General features: G+C 39.2%; 1 pseudogene; it reads right to left on the bottom strand.

Moving 5' to 3' along the window:
• Nucleotides 1–476: 476 nt before the first annotated feature.
• Nucleotides 477–1,638, bottom strand: LOC118012985 (annotated as a pseudogene).
• Nucleotides 1,639–23,909: the final 22,271 nt, after the last annotated feature.

The following is a 23,909-nucleotide window of genomic DNA, read 5'->3' as shown; positions in this document are numbered from 1 at the left end:
GAAAAATTAAAACATCCCTGTGGGATTTCTGCTTCAAGCCAGTATGGTATAACAGATACTAATTTTTCCCTCCTACATGAAAAAAACAACAAAAATAAATAAATAAAATATATAAAACAATACTTTTCATATATTGGAGCTTAGGACAGGGATTCCTGTGAGAGAGAAAACAGATTAGTGAGCACAATGACTGCCTTGAGTTTTGGTCTGCAGAGACTTTCCAAGCTGTACTGTTGAGGAGTAACCCAGGTGCAGCCTGGCTATTTCTGAGATTAAAGGACAGAAATAGGTGGCTAAGAAGGCTAAGGCAGCTGGAGTTCACAGGACAGAGGACTGGAGAGAAAAGAGCTTTTGAAAGAGATGGCTTCTAAGATTTGGAGTCCTCTCCAAGTCTTTTTTTTTTTTTTCCCCCCAGTTTTTCTGTATTATCTTTAATTAACTCTAAAGACTTCCAATCAAGTCACCTAGAGACCATTTTACCCACTGCTCTGTTTGGCTGCCAGTCTCTTGTCTCTCTCTTCAGCAATGGTGAGGTGAATACACTTTCCACAGGGAAGAGAAATCCATGGCTTGTCGCCTTTCCCAATAACAAAAAAGTTGGAGAGCCAGTTGGCAAATCTGTTGCTATTGACATCTTTCATGGGAACTACATTGAAAGAACCAGGTTGTCTCTCTCTGTTGGTGATCACACCAGTTCTTCCCAGATTAGCACCTCTGGTCACCATACACAGATTACCAGTGTCAAACTTGATAAAGTCAGTAATCTTCCCAATCTCCAAATCAATCTGAATGGTGTCATTCACCTTGATGAGTGGATCAGGAGAGTGGATGATGCCAGCATCATGGGTCACCAGGTGAGGGATTCCTTTTGTTCTGACAAAGTTCTTTCTCAGTTTGCACAACTGATACTTGGCCTCCTCAGGTATAATTCAATGAACAGAAAAGTGACCCTTGTTGTCACGGATCAGACAGAAATTCTTTTCAGTCTTGACAATGCTGATGACATCCATAAAACCAGTAGGGTGGGTTGTATCAGTTCAGATCTTGCCATCAATCTTAATAAAATGCCTCATACAGGTCTTCTTTACTTCATCTCATGTTGGGACATTATTAAGTCTGTTCCTTAGGAAAATAATGAGAGGGAGACATTCTCTTAGCTTATGAGGACCAGTAGATGGATGAAGGACAAACCCAGTGGTCAGTTTATTCAGCATCCAATGCTCTGAAGATGCTATATACTTCAGATGTTTCTGGGGATCATGAGCCATGGCTGTGCTAGGCACAACAAGAGAACCACCTCCTTCTGGTACCTGAGAAAAGAGAGTAGAGTACTCTCTAAGTCTTAAGTTGAATATTGACTGACACAAGCTTATGAGGAAACTCCCTAAGGCTATGCAAAGAGCCTGAAAAGAACAGAGGAATGCTTCTCAGGGCTCACACAGAACCAAGGATAGTTCATGTTCTAACTAGCCAAGTGGAAAACTCTAATTTTCAGAATGGGAAAAAAAAAAAAATCTACATAAGTTAGAGTACTCAGAAGGATATCCTAGGGGTGCCTGGGTGGCTAAGTCCATTAAGTGTCTGAATCTTGATTTTGGCTCATGTCATGATCTCAGGGTCATGAGATCAAGCCCTGTGTCAGGCTCCACACCGAGTGTGGAGTCTGCTTGAGAGTCTCATCTTCTCCCTCTTCCCCACCTGCTCATGCTCTCTCTAAAACAAACAAACAAACAAACAAAAAACAAAAACAAAACAAAAACCAACAACAATAAAAAAAGGATATCCTACTAGTGGAGATAATTAATACTCAGAAAGGTATTTTCTTAGTAGTGGGGATAATTAGTCCTACACTGAGCACTGCTCTGGACACAGCTAACAAATCTAAAAGCCATTTTAGAAAAAAAAAAATCACACTAGTTCCAACTAATGTGCCTGCTTTCTAGAATAATGCTGAAAAGCATTTAGAGGAATATAGAACCATCCATGATTCAGCAAGGTAAAACGCATAGTGTCTGGTATTCAATGAAATATTATATTGGTATTCAAAGAAGTAAGAAATTATAACTCAAAATATAGTAAACAAATAATTAATAGAAACTGACATATAGATTGTAAATATAATAGCAGTAGTGGACAAGGACACTGAACAGTTGGTATAATTATATTCCAAATGTACAGAATGGTAGAGAAAAACTTGAGCATGATAAATATGAAATGGAAAATACGTAGGATGAAATTGGAAAGAAAATTAAACACTGTAAAAAAGAAGTCCAGAGGAACTGAAGATAGAATAAATAGAAACTATCTGAAATGAAACAGTGAGGTAAAAGACTAAAGACACAAAGAAGAAAACATCAGTGAACTCTTCTAGCATAGTATTAAGTGGCCATTTGTAATTGCTATACCTGAAAAAGGAGAGACAGAAAAAAATATTTCATGAAATAATGTCTACAAACTTTCCAAATTTGATGCAAATTATACACCAATAGATTCAAGAAATTCAAGAAATGCCAACTATGAGGAACACAAAATTGCAACAAGGCATAGGATAAAAGTAAGCCTAAAAGCAATCTTAGTAAAGCAGTTACAGATAAAATGAAAACAGATATCCCATTTGACGCAATGTAAGCTGGAAAATAATGGAAAGATTATGTTTAAAATCCTGAAAGAAGGGGCGCCTGGGTGGCTCGGTCAGTGAAGCGTCTGACTCGATTTCAGCTCAGGTCATGATCTCAGAGTTGTTAGATTGGGCTTCATGCTGGGTGTGGAGCCTGTTTGAGATTCTCTCTCTCATTCTCCCTCTTCCCCTCCCCTCCCCTCACCTCTCCTCTCTCTCTCCCTCTCTAAAAAAATTAAAAAAAAAAAAAAATCCTGAAAGAAAAACAAGTCTATCTGTAGACTATACTCTTAGGAATATCTTTAAAAAATGAAGTGACTGGGGTGCCTGGGTGGCTTAGTTAAGCATCTGACTTTTTTTTTTAATTAATTATTATTATTATTTTTTAAAGATTTTATTTATTTATTTGACAGAGAGAGAGATAGCCAGAGAGGGAACACAGCAGGGGGAGTGGGAGAGGGAGAAGCAGACTTCCCGCTGAGCAGGGAACCCGATGCGGGGCTCGATCCCAGGACCCCGGGATCATGACCTGAGCTGAAGGCAGATGCTTAACGACTGAGCCACCCAGGTGCCCCTATTATTTTTTTTGAGAGCGAGAAAGAGAGAGAGTGCAAGTGGTGGGGAGGAGCAAAGGGAGAGGGGGAGAGAGAAGCCAAGCAGGCACCATGCCCAGTGAAGAGCCCAAAACATGGCTCAATCTCAGGACCCTGAGATCATGACCTGAACCAAAATCAAGAATTGGCTGCTGAGCCACCCAGGTGCCCATAAGTGTCTGACTCTTGATCTCAGCTCAGGTCTTGATTTCAGGGTTATGAGTTCAAGCCCTGCTTTGGGGTCCATGCTGGGTGTGGAGCCTACTAAAAGAAAAGAAAAGAAAAGAAAAAGAAAAAGGAAAAGAAAAGAAAAGAAAAGAAAAGAAAAGAAAAGAAAAGAGAAGAGAAGAGAAGAGAAGAGAAGAGAAGAGAAGAGAAGAGAAGAGAAGAGAAGAGAAGAGAAGAGAAAAAATAAAAGGTGACTAAACACTCACCGCTAGCAGATCTATATAAAAAACAAATAATAAATGTTTAAAAACACCTTTCAAGTAGAAGGATAAAAACACAATATAGAAGATATAGAAGTTTGTATCTGTATGAAGGAATGAATAGCAGCATAAATTGTAAATATGTGGGAAATATATTAGATTTTCTTGTTCTCCTTTTTAAAAAAATATCTTTGATTTTACTCTTTGAAGTAAAAATAATAAAAGTACTGTGGCTCTTGTACAGGTAAATATGTAGAAGTAAAATATGTGAAAAATATGACAAAGACTGAAATGGGGAATTGTCAGTATACTATATTATAATTAATACTGGATGTGCAGTGATAAAATGTCACTCAAAAGTAGATTGTGGTAAAGTAAAGATCTATTGTATAAGCCCTATTAGCAGGTAGATAGATAAACAAATAGTGGTATATCCATACAATGGAATATTACTCAGAAATTTTTAAAAAGAACTATTGATAGTCAGAATAACATTAAATGAATCTTAAAATAATCCCATTAAGTGAACGAAGCTAAACAAAGAAAACATACTAATTTCATTCATATAGCTCTAAGAGAGTGCAAACCATTCCACAGCAATAGCGGGTCAGTGGGTATCTGGGGATGTAGGTGGGGGTGGGTATGTAAGCAACTGGAAGGAAAAGGGACGGAGGGGTTCCACAGGCACCCAAGGGAACTATGGAGTAAAAAATGTCATCATTGTCTTGATTGTGGTAATGGTTTCAAGGGTTATACATCTGTCGACATCTATCAAGTGGTAGCTTTAAAGTAGGTGCAATCTAAAGTATATCAATAATGTCTCAGAAAATATGTGAAAAGCAAAAAATTCAAAAAACCAACAAACCAAACAACAAAAGCTCAGTTCTTCCTTCCATATTTTTTTCTAGCCTGCCATATTATCTTTCTACCAAACATAGCCTAGAACAAATTTTCCTGAATTTACTTAGTAATCCAGCTCTTGTTCTCATCCTGCAATCACAAGTCAGCAAAGTCTAAGTAGCCACTGAATGCTGCTGACCATGTTCCTTTAGAATATCCTTTATTTTTTAAAATTTTTTTAAAGATTTTATTTATTTATTTGACAGAGAGAGAGATGGATCATGAGTAGGCAGAGCGGCAGGTAGAGGGAGAAGGACAGGGAGAAGCAGGCTCCCCCCTGAGCAGGGAGCCCAACACAGGCCTTGATCCCAGGACCCTGAGATCATGACCTGAGTCTAAGGCAGATGATTAAACAACTGAGCCACCCAGGTGCCCCTAGAATATCCTTTAATGATTAGTGTTTTCAATCCCTATTTTATGTGTTTAATTTCATTCTAATATGCATATTATATATATAACACATATAATTATATATTATATAGTGTATACATATATAAAATATATTTTATGTAATACATGTATATTATGTATATATACATATACATATATTATGTTTAATACATATACACATAAAATATATATACATATAATCATATATTATAGAATATAGAATACATATTATATGTGCTGTATGTGCATCTATGATGTTTACACATATATTAAATACTATAGTATATGTATATATGTATGTGGGCATATGTATATACACACACAAAGACACAGTATTACTATGTTGTGATCTTAACAATTTTGACATAGTTCTTCATGAGTAAGCTACTTAAAGAGTTATGTGAAATCATGTTAATAAGTTTATTTTACTGTAGATTCACAGGAAAAACTGTTTTTACTTAGGACTATCCCACTGGAGAAAAGTTTTGAACTGGAATATGGTTGTGTTATGGAGAAACATTCATATAGCTCTCAAAAGACACAGCAAACCAATGTAAAAACGTATGTAAACGAAGCAAAGTTTCATAAATCTTTACTTTGTGAAGTGAATGCTGATAATTTCTATATTTTTTTTTGTTCTAAAATATAGTAAATTGATTCCTTATCTGCTAATGGGTCATGACCAAAAGTGAATATACTTAGATCTATCTATACATATTTCATGTGTGTATTGTAGCTAATATTCTCTTGTACTAGGCTTCTAGTACAACCTGACTTTATCAAAGGTAGATGAAATGTTACTTTAAATATTCCTAATCCATAAATTAACACCACCTTTCCTAAGTGTTTGCAAAAGTTACAGAAGTTGTAACACACTGTCTCAGAGTTGGTTGCTCTTTCTGACTGTTGTGAATAAATTATCATTCATTAGTGCCTTCCTAGTGGTCCCCAAGGTTGTTAAAACTTTTCCTACCTCCTGGGTAAGGGGAATTGGACTTAAAGGCTTTATTGCTGTTCAGAACTTGACCTCAGTAGAAAAATAACATAATTTTAAGCCCCAGAATAAATGACCTCTTACTTCCCAGGTTTCCCTTGTGATCCCCATCAGTGATATTATTAGCATGACTTTGTCTTTTAAATGTTTCAAAGCATCTCAGTGTCTTTTGCATCTTTTCAGTGCAGTGGATTGGAAAGGGACGAGGCCCTTTTTGTTTCTGGATCTTCATATGGATACAATGAGGCCACATGCTTTCCAAAATGCTTGCAACCCTATAGTTCATTAATGGACATGTGGAAACAGAGGGGCCATGGAAAAACCAGTCATATTTTTTTTTTCAGACCGATATTATTCCCTTCTGTTCTTATAATGGCAAAGTGCAAAAAATTGTACAAAAAGTGATTAAAGTTACTAATACTTTTTAAGTGTTTTAGGGGATTTGAGTCAAAGATACACTGACAGTCTAAATTCCTTCCCAGTTCTTCTGGGATGCTGAACATTTAGATTACTATATACAAATTTCACTAATTGTACTTCATTGCCCATGTGTGGCTTGCCAAAATAGCAAATCTCAAATGAGAAAATGAATATCATCAAAATCTCTTAATCATTCCCATAAGGAGGAAATAGCATCCTACTTCTGCCCAACCCAGCACAAACATCTTAGGTCAAAAGCAGTCCTTATTCCTTTCTTGCTCAGTGTTGGGATGGTTATGCCAATATTTTATCCCCCCCCCTTTTTTTTTTGCCCCTGGAACTTTTCAGGAGAATTTCCCTTTAAAACCTACAACCCCTGTGGGGTGCTTGGGTGGCTCAGTCATTAAGCATCTGCCTTCGGCTCAGGTCATGATCCCAGGGTCCTGGGATCGAGCCCCGCATCGGGCTCCCCGCTCCGTGGGAAGCCTGCTTCCCCCCCTTCCACTCTCCCTGCTTGTGTTCCCTCTCTCACTGTGTCTCTCTCTGTCAAATAAATAAAATCTTAAAAAAAAAAAAAAAACAACAACAACAACAACAAAAAAAAAACCCTACAACCCCTGAAAAGGGAGACTAGAATTATGGTGACAGCTAAGGAAAGCAGGGATGCCAAAAATACCAAACCTGAGAAAAACAAATCCTGAAAATATCCTTAGAATCCTTGAGTCTCAAAACATTATTATTATTTTTAAAGACTTTATTTATTTGAAAGAAAGAGAGTGTTGGGGGGCGGGGCAGAGGGAGAGGGACAAGCAGCCTCAGCACTCTGCACTGAGAGCTTGATCTCATGACTCTGAGATCACAACCTCAAGCTGAAATCAAGAGTTGGATGCTTAACCTACTGAGCCATCCAGGCTCCCCAAGATATTATTTTGATTACAAACTAGCCAGGACCTTTGCTGAAAAACATTAGTTAGTTTTGTTGGGTATCATGAGCCACAATTTAGCATGAAATTCACAGAACCTATTCCATACATCTATGGTAATTAGTATAGGGGGGAAAGATGGTATTACCTTAAATTTGTGAAATAAAATTAGAGTTGTCATCTTGGGTAAAAATCCATATTCAGAGGTATTTGACCTGGAATCTAATATCCAAGCCTAGATCCCCCTCAGATGTTCATGTGTATATTTTTCATGGAGAAAGATTATGTTTTTCTTTCCTGTAATTTAAAAAAAGTTGTATTTTTTGTTATTGTTACTCTGTTGGTTTGTTTTAAGCACAGCATAACATCAGAATCAGGTCTGTTTTAAATTCGAAGTGACTAGCCTGAAATCTGTATGGCTCTGTTTTATAAGATGTTCTGTATTCTGTTTCTGGAATGTTCCAGCCCACAGATACATACCATCATAGATATATTGCCCTCTTTGCTGTATAGACCCTCGAAAACGGGCTCCATTTTGCCTTTTTAATGTTTATGATAACTGAATTTACTGTAAAGGAGCAATGGTTTTAAAAAGGCATTCAGTCATATATTTCTACTGCAGGTAATAGTTATTTTTCTAAAGCTCGTTTGTCATTGCCAATAACATCTTCCCAATAGTAGGTTGCCAAAAGACATTTCTTTTTTATTTTTTAATTTACTTATGGAAAAAAAAATGGGCTGGGTATTACTTACCTTCCTTGATTACATACGTATTGACTCAAACCAGAACCACAAATTACAATGGAACTGCAGAACATAGCATAGGTCGCAAGTTCAACAGCATTAATTTTGCTTATTGGCCCTCTATAGAGGTAGTTTGCTTATTGGCACCTTGGTGAAATAGTGTCCATTTCAGTGAGGGAAATTTATATATCCATATGCCTTAAGGACCACTGAGTAAATCATCTTAAATATATCATTTCACAGATGTCAGAATCTTTCATATATCCCCTTATTAATTTATTTTATTTTTTTATTTTTATTTTTTTTAAAGATTTTATTTATTTGAGAGAGAGAGAATGAGAGACAGAGAGCACGAGAGGGAAGAGGGCAGAGGGAGAAGCAGACCCCCTGCTGAGCAGGGAGCCCGATGCGGGACTCGATCCCGGGACTCCAGGATCATGACCTGAGCCGAAGGCAGTCGCCTAACCAACTGAGCCACCCAGGCACCCTCCTTATTAGTTTATTAAAATAAATGAGATAGATTACTCTGATATTTTTATTTTTACATTATAGGTAATAGGGCTAAGGCACAAATCAAATTTACTGGGCACAGTTTGCCTAGCTAGTCAGTGACAAAGATGATATTAGAACGTAATGATGTTCAGGTGAGTGGTCCAATGTACAGATACAGAAGGGAGAGTCATTCATATTCAAGTAATTAAATATAAGAATAGAGCATTTTCAAAATGGATGAAAGTCCTCAATGTGAGACACGAATCCATCAAAATCCTAGAGGAGAACATAGGCAGTAACCTCTTTGACATTGGCCACAGCAACTTCTTTCAAGATTTATCTCGAAAGGCTAGTGAAACAAAAGCAAAAATGAACTTTTGGGACTTCATCAAGATAAAAAGCTTCTGTACAGCAAAGGAAACAGTCAACAAAACAAAGAGGCAACCCACAGAATGGGAGAAGATATTTGCAAATGACACTACAGATAAAGGGCTGGTCTATAAAGAACTTCTCAAACTCAACACCCAGAAAACAAATAATCAAGTCAAAAAATGGGCAGTAGACGTGAACAGACACTTCTCCAAAGAAGACATACAAATGGCTAACAGACACATGAAAAAATGTTCATCATCATTAGCCATCAGGGAAATTCAAATCAAAACCACATTGAGATACCACCCTACACCAGTTAGAATGGCAAAAATTGACAAGGCAAGAAACAACAAATGTTGGAGAGGTTGTGGAGAAAAGGAACCCTCTTACACTGTTGGTGGGAATGCAAGTTGGTACAGCCAGTTTGGAAAACAGTGTGTAGGTGCCTCAAAAAAAATTAAAAATAGGGGGCGCCTGGGTGGTTCAGTTGTTAAGCGTCTGCCTTCGGCTCAGGTCATGATCCCGGGGTCCTGGGATCGAGCCCCGCATCAGGCTCTCTGCTCGGCGGGAAGCCTGCTTCTCCCTCTCCTCCTCCCTCTGCTTGTGTTCCCTCTCTCGCTGTGTTTCTCTCTGTCAAATAAATAAAATCTTAAAAAAAAAAAAAATTAAAATAGAGCCACCCTATGACCCAGGAATTGCACTACTGGGTATTTACCCCAAAGACACAGATGTAGTGAAAAGAAGGGCCATATGCACCCCAATGTTCATAGCAGCAATGTCCACAATAGCCAAACTGTGGAAAGAGTCGAGATGTCCTTCAACAGATGAATGGATAAAGATGTGGTCCATATATACAATGGAATATTACTAGCCTTCAGAAAAGATGAATACCCAACTTTTACATCAACATGGATGGGACTGGAGGAGATTATGCTAAGTGAAATAAGTCAAGCAGAGAAAGTCAATTATCATACGGTTTCACTTATTTGTGGAACATAAGGAATAGCATGGAGGACATTAGGAGAAGGAAGGGAAAAATGAAGGGGGGGGATCGGAGGGGGAGACGAACCACGAGAGACTAGGGACTCTGAGAAACAAACTGAGGGTTCTAGAGGGGAGGGGGGTGGGGGGATGGGTTAGCCCGGTGATGGTTATTAAGGAGGGCACGTACTGCACAGAGCACTGGGGGTTGTACGAAAACAATGAATCGTGGATGACTGCGTCAAAAACTGGTGATGTATTGTATGGTGACTAACATTATTTAAAAAAAAAAAAAAGTACAGCATTTTCTAGAGGAAGTGGAAAACAAGAATAACAAAGGTCATAGGACCAAGCCTTGTCTCAGGACTAAATAAACAACCAATTTTCAGAGACAAAAAGACCATTACCACTACTGCGGTCATCCAGCCTTCCTGTATGCATTATGTCCAGAAAGCATTGCCTCATCTTTGGGCCTGACTAATGCACGTCAGGATGATGATCGATGTATTGGTAGGATGGGGCATTTTCTCCTTAGTCTTTTTGTTGTAAAGCAGCCTATTCACTTCATTTTCCCGTGACAACCAGGTAATTTTTCTTATAGGATATTTTTGATTTATCTGATTATTTCCTCTTGGCGTCTTTTACCTTGTTCCTTTATTCCCTCAATTTCCTATAAATTGGAAGATAAGTCTAGAGGCTAGATTAGACTCAGATTATATATTTTTGACAAGACTGATTCATAGATCATATTATACACTAGTTAATTCATCTCATTAAAGGGTACACCCATATCATGTGGTCCCACTAGTAGTAAGGTCAATTTGTATTTCTTTCCTAATAAAGTATTATGAGATGTGTTCACTTTAAAGTTTTTCCATAGGTATTAGCAAGAAGCCTTGCTGTTTTACTTTGTTACCTTATAATTGTCCTGCCCCAAAACCTAATCAATGACATGATAAATGGTTACAAAATGGTGATTTTTCTAATTCTGTCATTCCATCTAAATAGGTTAGTTGGCATTCTTCTGAGAGGTACTTTCTCTCATTAAGGGATAAAATGCTGTTCTTCCTAAGAAGGGATAATAAAAGCTTATTTCTTTTCCATGAATTATCTATTTTTCTGTTTCATGTTTTTGTTTTCCTCCTCCTCTTCCTCTTCTTCTCCGAACCCCTGCCATGTTTTTACATGATCACTATGAACTTGTGGATTTGTATTTTTCCAGTGATTTACACCCATTTACAGTTACTACATTTTTCCAATCAACTTTTCATTGAATAAAATGTGTCCTTTAGCTCACTCCTTAAGAGTACTTGGGTGTGTGGCATTTTTCCACGTCACTGCTGATGTGTCCTCCAGCGGGCATAGTCAGTTTTACCAGGATCGCGGAGCACCATTTCCATATGCACATCACCAACATCTCTTATGTCATTTCCTGGACTTTTAAGTTCTGTTCCTTTTTAGGGTGGGGAATTTCCTTTGTCCTTTTCTCTGATTCCTTTTATCTCCTTATTTGCTTCATTTTCATGGTCTCGGCTCTATTTATTCTTATCTCGCCTTTTCTGTACATCCAGTTGTGCTATTTAGTCATAAATTCTGAGTGGAAATGATCATTTCCTTCAATTTTCTCAAGGTCTGTTTGGCTCCTATTTCTAATCTCCCTATTATTTCTATTTTAAATATCTAAATGTTGGATTCATAACTGCAGATTCCTTTTTAAAGTTATATTAATTCAAGTGGGAGAGTTGTGTATTTTCTTCTGTTTTGGTTTTTTTTTGGGGGGGTTGCCCAAGTTTAATTTTTTTCTACTTTTTCTGTTTCACCATTTTTCAGTTCCTTTCAGTGAAACGGTAATACAACAGCTCTAGCCTTTCCCCGCCGAGCATGGCCAGGGCGTACAGCCGGGGTCTGTCCTTGCATCATCATCCCGGGGCTGGCCCGTGTGCCCCGAGGGGTCCGTCTGGTCGCCCGCATGCGCACTGGCTGTTCACTGGGCTCTCCACCCAGGGCCGGTCCAGCAGTGCTGGGCGCAGGATTGGTGCGCCTCCCCGGCCACCTCTGCATCCGGCTACCTGCGGTGGTCTTCCTGGGATCTGCCCCGGCAGTTTCCTTCTGGCTCATCAGGCACTGCCCACAAGCACCTTGTGTGCACCCTAGCTCCTCCCAGCCCATGCAACCCCCGCAAGTGGGTACCCCGGAATTGCCCCTTCCCCACCAAGCAGGCTCCCAGAAGTGGGCTCCCCGGAAGTGCCTGTATCCCAGAAATGCCCCCCTCTGGAAGCTACCACCCCGGAAGCAGGTTCCCTGGAAGTGGCTCCCCATTAGTGTCCATCCCAGAGTGCCCCCCCCTTAAGTGGGTTCCCTGCAAGTGCTCCTCTCTGGAGGCGCTCCCACCCTGCAAGGAGGCACCTGGAAGTAGGCACCCGGAAGAGGGCTCCTTGGAGACCCTGCTCTGCTCTTCCCCCCCCAGTTGCCCCCTCTGCCCCCAGAGCCACTGTGGCCCAGGCACCCCAAGATGGCCCACCTCTCATTTAGGTCCCACCCTTTCCTGCTTCCTTTTCAAGGGAACTGTGCACATAGGTGTTTTACCAGGTTATGTTGGGGTTTGATTTCCCTTGAACTCTGCAGGACCCCTGGTCCTCCTTTCCTCTGGGGCAAGCTGAGAGTAGCTTCTGGTAGTTGCTTCTGTAGGACATATGAATAACTGAGCCGCATCCCCAGCTCATGGTCCTAGTGCTCCCAGGCTTTCTGCTTCCTGCTGGGGAGAGAGCCCCACCTGCTTCTGGGGCACCTGACCAGACCTCCGCAGGGCACCTGCAGGTGTCCTTCCCACTGCCCAGTCAGTGATGTGGCCCCTAGGACTTGAGTACTGCCCCTGCGGACCCCTCTCCCCGGGGTTCTTCCCTTGTCTCCCTGCAGGGCTGCTCAGCTGCTCTCACTCACTCCACCCCTGCTCTGAAGTGCAGGGAAAAACGCTTTATCGTACTAACCACCTTCCTTTGAAAGGCTCCCTTTCATACTGAACTCAAGGAAGACTTGAGGCCTCCTGCTCTCCAAATCTCAAATGAAAATTGTGTGAATGCCACTCTCTCAAATTCTGCTTGTATTTTCTTCAGAGGGATTCTACTAACCTCCAAATCTGTCTTTTCTTTAGTGCCAATTCTCCTTCGGCCAAAATTCTACTCTGGGTACACAAGGCACGTGCTTGTTTTCAGCTTTCCACCGCATGCACATGTGTCTGTGAAGTAGAGAACACAGTTATAATTATCCCGACGTGGTGGTTGAGGTGACAAAGGTACACAGCTTAAATGATCAGTTAGTGATCACTTGTCTAGGCTTCAGAACTGCAGCAAAAATTCAGACACTATGGGGCTTTTTCTATATACCAACCTGCTCCATCTGATTAGCAGGAGGACAGAATCAAGGTGAAGTCTTGGGACAGACCAGGGTTTTCCTCCTGGTTCCACTATTCACTAGCTGACCCTGGGCACATTACTTAACCAATGATGGCTATAAAATACTATAATAGTATTTTATAACTTAAAATTTTAATTGAAATAATAGTTTGAACCATAAATCAATTTCTGAAATTCAGCTGTTTTTATCCTAATGGCAAGTATGTTGTGCATACTAAATATTTGATATGTGTTAGGTATTATCATTGTCAAACAGCCTTGAGTCATTGCCAAACAGGAGTATGCTAATACTAACAACTTTTAAGATGATTTCCATCTTTTACATAAGCAGAAGAAAGTGTTACCAAATAGCATTAGTTTTTTCATGTCAAATTATTAAATATACCTCATTTTTTGCTCTTCATCTTAAGACTAACTTCTTTGGAAATGTAGAATTCTCTAGCTTTTACCCTTTATGATGCAAAATGACCTTGTGGTAATTATGCATATTCTTAGTGCTTTTTTTCTCCCAAAGATTTTATTTATTTATTTATTAGAAAGAGAGAGAGAGAGAGCAAGAGCAGAATCGGGGGAAGGGGCAGAAGGAGAGGGAAAAACAGACTTCCTGCTGAGCAGGGAGCCCAATACAGGGCTCAATCCCAGGGCCCCAAGATCATGACCTGAGCAGAATACATAACAAGGAGAAAATCAAATTGATTTTATGGATATAAGCACATGTTCTATTATAGTTCGAGAGTTTTTTTTTTTTTTCTTTTCTATTTTATAACATAGCTATATTATAAAGGAGGCCTAGGTAAGTGAATATAGGATTAAGACCTTGTCTACTTAAAAGTTTTTAAATTGTATACAAACAAAGCAATCACTTTGGAGAAATTATTATAAAAACCAAAATAGTTTCCCTTTTTTTTTTGATGTCTGAGATAATAATTGTTTGAAAATATTGGTACAGTTTTGCAATGAGAGAGAAGGAAAACACAAGAAAAATGCTCTTCTTTTTTTATTTGTATAAATTGCGGAGCAATAGGATTCTTTGATATGTTAATTATACCTCTGTGTTTCAGCCTTCAGGCTTCACAGTAATTTGTTAAGTATAACTTTAATCCATTGAAATAGCTGTAGTGCTGGAGTTTGATTTGGTTGCTTTTGCCAAGAAAAGTTTCTGAAACTAATGCAGAGAATTCGTTATTGGACAATTAAGAAAGGGGTGAATGATGTTAATAGTTTATAAAAAATTAAAAATGATCCCCAGCCAGAATTCACATGATTTTTCTGGAGCATCTTTCATGTATATATTTAAAATAAGGTCTATGTAATGGAGTTTTAGAATATAATTGAGGTTTCGGTGGGGGGAGGTCCAGAGCCCAGAACCAAGAAAGAATTCTTGAGACGTCTTTGGTGCATAATGGTGGTTTTATTAAAGCACAGGGACAGGACACGTGGGCAGAAAGAGTTGCTGCCCTGAGGTTTGGGAGGGGTGGCTGATTATATACTATGGGGTTGGGGGAAGTAAGGAAAAGGGAGGCTTTCAAAAGAACTTCCGTATGCTAAAGAGGACCTACAAGATACCAGAGGTCTTACCATTATCAAATTAAAGTGTTTTTTTTGTGTTTTTTTTTTTCTTCTAGAAAGGTATTAACAGTAAGATAGTTGGGCTCTTACTGGAGGAACATTACACTTTGCCCACTTCAGGTATCTGTCAATGGGCTGCAGGTTATAAGGATGTTTACATTTCCTCCTAAAAATTATGGTATTGATAGAAATGCTTCATTCTTGTAGATTGCTAAAACCTTTGTAAACTGAGGGAGACTCATGTCTTGCAGGATTGTAATCTCCTAAGTAAGCTATTTGTTTTTCCTTTAGGGTAGCCAGGGGTGCCTGAGGAATGTCACTTATATCCCTTGGCCGGGGTTATGGGGTGTCAGCTTCTCCTTTGTCCTCAGCTGGCCTTCTGTTCCCTTATCATATGTATTTATATATGTATGAAAAACATTCACAAGACACATATATGTCTTAAGTGTATTAATCTCTAAATTAGTAGTCCTCTATTTTGTTCAACATTTTATCAGGAAACAAAATTGTTTTAGGGCTCATCTACCCTAACCAACTTCTTCCTTTGTAATCCAAAAGAATTTAAGTGAAATGTGATAATATCTTTGAACCTAGTAACAAATATCTTCAATTTATAAGATTAACAAGTTACAAGATTATAAAAATCCTAAAAGGGCTAAAAGTGAAGTAAGTATATATATTTCTTATGTTAGAACATGCAAATAGAGCAGGGCATCTGTTTAGAAATAACATGGAAGACTCCACAAGCTCAGCAAAGATGTGTGAACTGGCCTTTTGGAAATGCTGCTTTCCTGAGTAATGCCTGAAGGATGGGTGTACTGGTAGGTGGTGAGGACACTGAGGGACGGATAAAGGCTTCAGTTGGCCATAGAAGTCAATAGGATAACTAACTTGAGTAGGACTACCCTTAAGAGTGTTTTAAGAACAGTTTAACAGGGACTGTGAGGAAGTACCCAGTAGGATGATGTTGACAGGCACCGAGTAGACGTTAGGAAGGTGGGGCGCAATGACCTGTAAGAAGGTGTTAGACTATGTGTTTTTGATGAGGGAGCAGAAAAGCGGCGGACAAAGCACAGGCTAACACCTTGCAACCTCTCCAGACCCCCACTCCTGGGTGGGACATGTGTGACATTCTTCCAGGAAGCTCCCAACTCTCTACAGGGAAAAACAGCCTTAACTTGACAATGGCAAGATCTCTGGTATCAGGAGTCTCCTTTAACATATGAAAATGCCCCAACCCCATAGTATATAATCAGCTACCACTCACAGCCCTGGGACAGCAGCTCTTTCTGCCCACGGGTCCTGTCCCTGAGCTTTAATAAAACCACCTTTTTGCACCAAAGACATCTCAATAATTCTTTCTTGGCCATCAGCTCCAGACCCCAGCCCAGCTAACCTCACCTGTATTCCAAAACCACATCACCTGCACAGTCAGTCTTGGTGGAGTTAAAAAGAGCCCAGGAGAAAAGGGCTTGTTTCAGACCTTCTAGATCTCTGCAAGAATTGAATGAGCTAGTCCATGGGAAGAGCATAGCTGAGGTATAGTGAGTGGTCACAAAATGTTAATGGGTGTTATGTCTTATCACTTGTTATTGTTTGTTTCTTCTTTGCCCAGAATAGCACCTTCCATGTAATAGCTATTCAGTTTACTAGTCGTTAATAAAGAAACAGGAATCCTATAGTAATGCATTTTAAATTACCCAATCTGCAAAGAAAAATAAATACAGTCATTGCATTACCATTTGCTTATTTGTGTTTTAGTGGTCCCCTGGTAATTGTGAGTAGACCATTGCTCATACAGATGTACCTTGTTATACACAGCAGATGAAGTTCTAAAATGTTGTGTTTTATTCAGTTCTTTTGGTGAATTAAATCATATATTTTTCTCTCATTCTCTTAGAGGAGCACAAGGAATCTGAAATTATAAACAGTTATCAACGAACAGTGATTCATTTTTTTTTAAGATTTTATTTATTTGACAGAGAGAGAGAGAGCTAGAGAGGGAACACAAGCAGGGGAGTGAGAGAGGGAGAATGAACAGTGATTCCTAATACTAGTTGTAAGGATCTGTCTAATGCAATTGCTCCATCAAGTAGTAAAATCACCTATAAAATGCTTTGATTTACTAGAGAGAAGTCACCATTTAAAGGTACTGTGTATTGAATCATTCTTCAGATTTAAGAGGCACTCTTGTGCTTAGGCAATCATCCTGTAAACTAGCAGTTTAAAATTTGCAAACTGGTTTTCCTGATGGCTAGTCCCAGCGGTATACCTACAGTGGCCCGGAGATCATAGTTACCTAGCTATCAGGTATATTTTGTGTCACAAATGTGGAAATGCAATGCTAGCATATTGTTCTCTCCCTGTGTTCATCATGCAAGGGACCCCATGAAGGAGTGAGAAGACTCCTACTTCAGGATCATCATCTTAACTAGGGAAGAAATTCAGATTACTAAAAAAATAATGTAAGAAAAAAGAAGTACAACTTGAAAGCGAATACTCAGTGTCCTACAGAGAAAGAGAGCGGAGACTTGGCCTATGGTGTCCCTTATTTATATGCTACTGATGTCATATTTTGGAGAGGAATTCCAAATTCTTTCACAGTCTAGCAGGTCTGTGGCCATTTGATGTATATCCTGAGTTTCCCTTACTGTGATTCCAAATTCACCAAGAACATTCCCATAACAACCTTAGCTCCCTGTATAGTTTGTACCCAGAGAGAAGTGGATAACTAGAAGGAGATCAGCAAGTGCATTTCTCAAGGTAAATTAATGAATTGGCATTCTGCTGTTAATTCAGTATGTCTGCTCAATTCATGAACTGAGGAAAGTGAAGCACACATTATACTTATTTAGAAGGCAGAGGTCAAGCATTACACCAAAGGAGTCACTTTTGAGAGTATAAACTAAACCCTTGCTTTTCAAATGAGTCCTCGGGTGCTGCCACTTGCTGACATTTTTAGACTCATCCATATGAACTTAATGCAGCTATTTGAGGTAAAGTTGGGCCATAAAAATGGATGAAAAGGGTCCTTGCAGCACCTACAGATTCCAATGGCTGCATGTGTGGCCACTTTTAGAAAGCCTAGTGCTTAGACTAGAAAAAAGAAATCCTTAAGTAAAATAGTAATAAAGTTCTGTTTAAGAACATAGTTTTCAGTGTGTAACTATTTACCAGCAGGATTGTGTGTTTATATCTTTGTCAAACACAGATCAATAGAATTTCTTATAGCAGTTTCTTAGGCAGAGGAAACACTAAAGCATGGCATTAAAAAGTCACATGGTAAAAAAACAAACAAAAAAACAAACACAGGTTTTTAAAAGCCAGGAAGACCTTTTCCGGTTGTCTAAGTCATGCTGTTATCTGTCTTATCCTGTCTCGTTTTACCTGACTCCCAGGAAGATTCCACGGATGCACGGTGTATTAGAAGGATCCTATGCAGAAGGGAGCCAAATTTGACAATGTTACAGATTTAGTGACTGAGCTTCTTTATCCCAAACATCCCCAGATCTACTTAACGGTGTAAAACAAAACAAAGATCCATTTAAAAAGTAAACTTACCCACTCAAGTCATCCTTTTCTAGTTTAACATGGTCTTTTCAAGGCAGACTCAATCTCATTTAGATGAATGATCAGGCTTTCCCGGTTTCTCCCTTCAGTCCCCTCCTCCAGAACTTTCCCCTGCACACGCCAGCATGCACACATCCCAGCCCCACACGTACCACAGCGATAGAATCTCATCCTTACCTGATGGCATATGGATGCAACCTGAGCTAGGGAAACAGGGATTTCCGTTGATGAGTTTGCTGGCTTCTGCTGACCTCTGGCTGAAATGTGGACCGGTGTTTACTCAACAACTTCCACTGTCACGGATTAGCTGCTGTCTCTTCTCTGCCTGTATAAAACCTGACTATTCATCCCATAAAGCTGGCCAGTTCCTCTGTCTGGCCTCAGCGGGTTCTGCTAATCTCCTGTGTTTCTCAGCCTGGCCCTGCCCCCTCCTTGTAATTCAGACTTACTATGGGCTGACTCTGTTTGTCATCACCCCAGGAAATCTCTAGCAGGTCTGTGGGCTTGTGGTCACAGAAACCCTTTGAACCCCACAGAGTACGTTGGAACAGAGAGATTTTTTTCAGTGTCACATGCAGACTGCACAAGAAGAGAGCTAACACTCTCAAGCCCTTTCTCAGCCTAAACACATGAAGCCACTTTCTCCTCTGCGATAATCACCTCATGTGATCATAGATCACGGGGGAGCAGCTGAGTTGTTAATGCTTTGTGCTAGCCATCCCTTTCACTTCTATAGGATCTTAATCCTCAAGCTCCAAAGGCTCACGTTTTAGACCTTGGTCTACTTGAGCAGAGGTTACATTCTTAGGAACATAGAATTTTAACCCTGGTTTTATCCTCTCTGAATCTGTCCTCTTGGCCAAAGGCCCCATTGTCCTGAAAGGCTTTACTTTTTGCTGTGGAATAGAAACTTCCTTTACACTATCTTTCACCCTCTCTATGTCAGGACTTATAGTAAAGAGCTTTACTCAAACTTTCCTCTGTTCTAGCCAGAAAACCCTTTGGAATTTAGGCAATTATTTTATTTTTAGAAAAACCTAGCTCCCAAGATCGTGCTCTTGCTTAAGATTCAAAACATCCAGTTTGAATCTCAACATGAGCAATGACACCTTTATTCTAAATTGTACTCGCTCTCCCCATAAAGCTTGAATGCTATTGATATGAAGGATGTTGACTCACAGAAAAACAAGATTTACAGGATATGAAAAATATATTGACTTTATATTTCAAATGCATGATACCCATTATGATGTTTTTTCACATACTCTGTAGTCATCTGTTGACAGTTCTCCCAGTTGTACTTGAGATCTGATTTGTCAAACTTGTCATTTCAAGTTGTACCCTATTGGGGAAAATCATTAAACATCTCTGAGCCACAATTTTGTCATGGCTTAAATGGATATTAAAAAAATAGTACTAACCTCCTATGACTTTTATAAGGAAAATTTTATAACGTATGGAAAGAAATTATGGGCACATTATTTAGTAAAATTTACTTGTTACACTGATTAATGGTGGTGATGATGATGATGGTAATATAGCACAAACCCTGAATCCTTTGTGTTATATTTGTCAAGATGATGAAATTTAAAATTAAAAAGAAGAAGGAGAAAAATAAAGCAGTTCCACAAAAGTCACACTCAACAAATGGATAATCACATCCTGGATAAAAATGTATGAGTGAATCAATTTGTACAAGAGTCTGGAAAACAGCAAAATGTAGAGTCATAGCCAACTAACTCTAAATTAATTAGGGAGAGGAAACTATCTCAAATAATGGTTCATCTGAAAATGTTCACTAAAACAAGGTCAAAATTCAAAGGTAAAATGTCTGAGGAACTCTAGACTATTGAAGAAATATGGGTAATCTCTTGTGAAAACTTTATATTCATAATATCCACCTGTAGAACTACTGTGCAAGAATAATTTAATAACAATTCTGTCATCTATGGGTGAAATACAAGATCATCGGAAACTATTATTTCTCCCATTCTTAACAGGGCAGGAATGGAACACAGAAACCCAACATGAACATCTAGAGTATCTGCAGTCAGCAGAATAATGGCCTCCAAAAGACGTCCATGCCCTGATTGCTAGAATCTGTGACGGTGTTCCCTTATATAGAATACAGGAATTTATCCTGCAGATAGAATTAAGTTCGCTAATCAGCCAACCTTAAAAAAAGAAGATTATCTTGGATTTTCCGTTTGGGCCTGATGTGATCATAAGGAGACTAAGTGGAAAAGGGAGACAGAGGAGAAAGTTAGAGTGGTGTGATCGGGTAGGGATTTCTCCCGATGCTGATGAGTTTGAAGATGGAGGCCATGAGCCAAGGAACACAGGAAGCTTGCAAATGTCAGGAACGGCCGTGAAACAGATTTCTCCCTGAGCCTCCAGGAAAGAACATAGCCTGCCTTGCTAACAGCTTGAGCCCTGTGAGACTGGTGTTGGAGCTACAGCCAACATAATTGTTAAGATAATAAGCATGCAATGTTTTAAGCCACCACATTTGTGATATTTTTTGAAGGAGTAATAGGAAATAAATATGGCTTCTTCCAATTGTGGAATACAATGAGTGATAGTCTCCCTCAGGAGCTTTGTTTTGCTCTCAGTAGTGACTTAGACAATCAATTTAACTCGCCTGACTAATCAGGCATCTCAACATGGCCTGTTGTAGAGCGTGCACCGCACTCTTTAATATGCCTCACAGAGTAAGCCTCTAGTTGGGTATTTGCTGAGGGCAATAGTGGTGGGCACATCTTTACTTGTTCTTCAGCGGTTCTCTGACCTACTAGTAAACCGCATTAGTTAAGTCCCAATAATTTTTAGAAATTTTCTTTGACATCACATCCCCTCTTTAAACAGTCAAGAAATTTATAAAGTAAATCTTTAATCCTGTGCCATACATTTAACTCAGAAAACATGCATTGAGTCCATAATGTGTAGAAAGCACTATGCACTCTGGTCTGTCATTTCAGGTGTGAAAAAACAGTTGAGGTGTACAGCCAATGTCAGGATGACGCTCACAGTATCTAAGAGCTATATGACAACAAGGAGACTTAAAATGTGTTATAAAAATTGAGAAATGACTTCTAGAATGATGATATGAGGAGCTCCATGGACCTGGTCCCCAGCAAAATGACAATAACTCATGAAAACAAAACAAAAACTAGCCATTTACAGCCTCAAGAAATTGTCTAAAGGACATTCCACAAATAGGAAAAAAAAAAAAAAAAACATATTCAAGAAAATGTACTGACGTTGATAAGAACAGGAGAAGTCTGTGGTGTTTGAGCCAGAACTCACACACTTCTTCCCTTCATCTCTGCGTGAGAGAACTTTGCTGTGGATGGGTGCAGAAGGCAGAGTTCCTGCTCCCCACACTTCCCAATCTAGGGCTACAGTATGCTCCAGGAGGGGCACATTGTCAGTGCTTCTATCCCCTTTGGCTCCATGTTGCAGTAGCTCTCCAGGCAAGAGCCATGAGAGGACTGGGTTTCCCTTCCTTCACCAAGCCAGCACGCCAGGGTGCAGGTTGTAGGTGTGGCAGGCTGAGAATAAGGGGACCTGATCGTCCTCACCACAGCCCTGAGAATGGTCAAGGCTCCATGCTGAGATGCGAGCTGAAGAGACCAGAGGACACCACCACTCCTCCGCACACTGTATATAAAGCAGAAGAGGAACGATGTCATGTCTGCAGTTTCTGAGCACTGACATAGTGGTTTGGTCTGGGAATGGTAACAACAGAGAGCTTTGCTTATCATACCAATGGAATTGAATTTATTTGGGGGGAAAATGTATGGAAGTTCAACCCTAAGAGCTATATCAAAGTCAGTGGGGTTTTTGGTGGTAAGCAGTTTAAAGGGGCGGCGGCGGGGGGCGGCGGCAGGGAGTAGTAGCTTCATGAGAGCAAAACATTAAAGCACAAACCAGCTAGAAGTTTATCTGAGAGAAACAGGAAGAGAGCTAAGAAAAGCCTAGTAACTATGGTCAGAACAAACCTCCAAGACTGACTTTTAAGATTGCCCCTGAAAGTGACTCAAATGTAATTGGATCAAACTGTGATGGAATATCAACCCCCTGAGCATTGTCCAGAAAAATAGAATAATTGGATAGGAATTAGTGGAGGGTAGCAGCTGGATGTGACACCTGCAGAGGTAGAGAAATTGGAGGAGGAAATAATTAAAGATTGCCTTACTAAAATTGCAGCCCAGAGTGACTGTGCACATTCCCAGGGCTGCACTCTTGGAGGACCAATATCAGAGGCTGTGTGCTGTGCAGGAAATAAGCTTCACCAAAATAGTCAGTTCAAGTCAGTAAAGAAACATGCAAACAACATAAATAAACCCTGGTAAGGAGTGGGGTCTCAGTATCCAGATTTCTTACAATATATTTCCTGGAATCTCTAGTTCTTAGCAAAAAAACAAAAACAAAATCAAATTGTAAGATATGCACATAAAGAATAAAGTGTGACCAAACAGATTGAAAGAAAAACAAACAAACAAGCACAGAAACTGCTTTGAGAAGGCCCAGATATTAGGTTTAGCAGACAAAATCTTCAAAGCATCTGTTATAAATATGTTCAAAGGACATACTAAAAAGATAAGAGATAACAGGGATGGGGAGAGAAGGGGACTCTTGCATACTACACTATTGGTAGGAATATAAATTTTTGCAGCTATTTTGGAAAACAGTATGTAGATTCCTCAAAACAATAAAAATGGATCTACCAGCAATCCAACACACAAACAAAATAGAAATACATAAATTTACTTTATCAGAATTAAAACTTTTGTGCTTCAGAGGACATCATCAAGAAAGTGGAAAGACAACCAAGGATTGGGAAAAAAAAAATATGCCATTTATGTATATGATGAAAACTTGTATCCTAATTATGTAGTAAAGAACTTTCAAAACTCAATAATATGAAGAAAAAGAACTCTTAAAAATATCCAAATGAGAAATAGATATTTCTACAAAGAAGAATAAATAAAATGGTTAAGAAAATATTTTTAAAGGCTATAAACACATGGACATATGCCTTAATTAGTCATTAGGGAAAGGCAAAACAAAACCACAATAAGATGTAGCTTCATATACACTGGAAGGTTATAATCAAAAAGACAGATTAAATGTTGAATGTGAATGAAGTAGAACCCCCTTGGAACTGCTGTTGGAAATATAAAATGGCTTAGATACTCCAGAAAACATTTTGGCAGTTACCCAAAATTTTAAGCTAAAAGTGACCATGTGACCTAGCAATTCCACTAGGTATGCACCCAAGAGAAAGGAAATCATGTGGCTATACAAAAAGTTTTACACATTATTATTATTATTCATAATAACCAAAAATAGAAACAAGTTAAATGTCCAAATATACTATGGTATCCCCACACAAGGGATGTAATATAACAATAAAATAAGTGAATGTGTATGCTGCAACATGAATAAATGTTGAAGACATTATGCTCAGTGAAAGAAGCCAGTCATAAAAGACCACACA

Source organism: Mirounga leonina, unplaced genomic scaffold (assembly GCF_011800145.1).
Source record: "Mirounga leonina isolate KUSES-001 unplaced genomic scaffold, KU_Mleo_1.0 Mir_152, whole genome shotgun sequence".
NCBI classification, from domain to species: domain Eukaryota; kingdom Metazoa; phylum Chordata; class Mammalia; order Carnivora; family Phocidae; genus Mirounga; species Mirounga leonina.
This window is presented reverse-complemented; position numbering and strand designations above follow the sequence as displayed.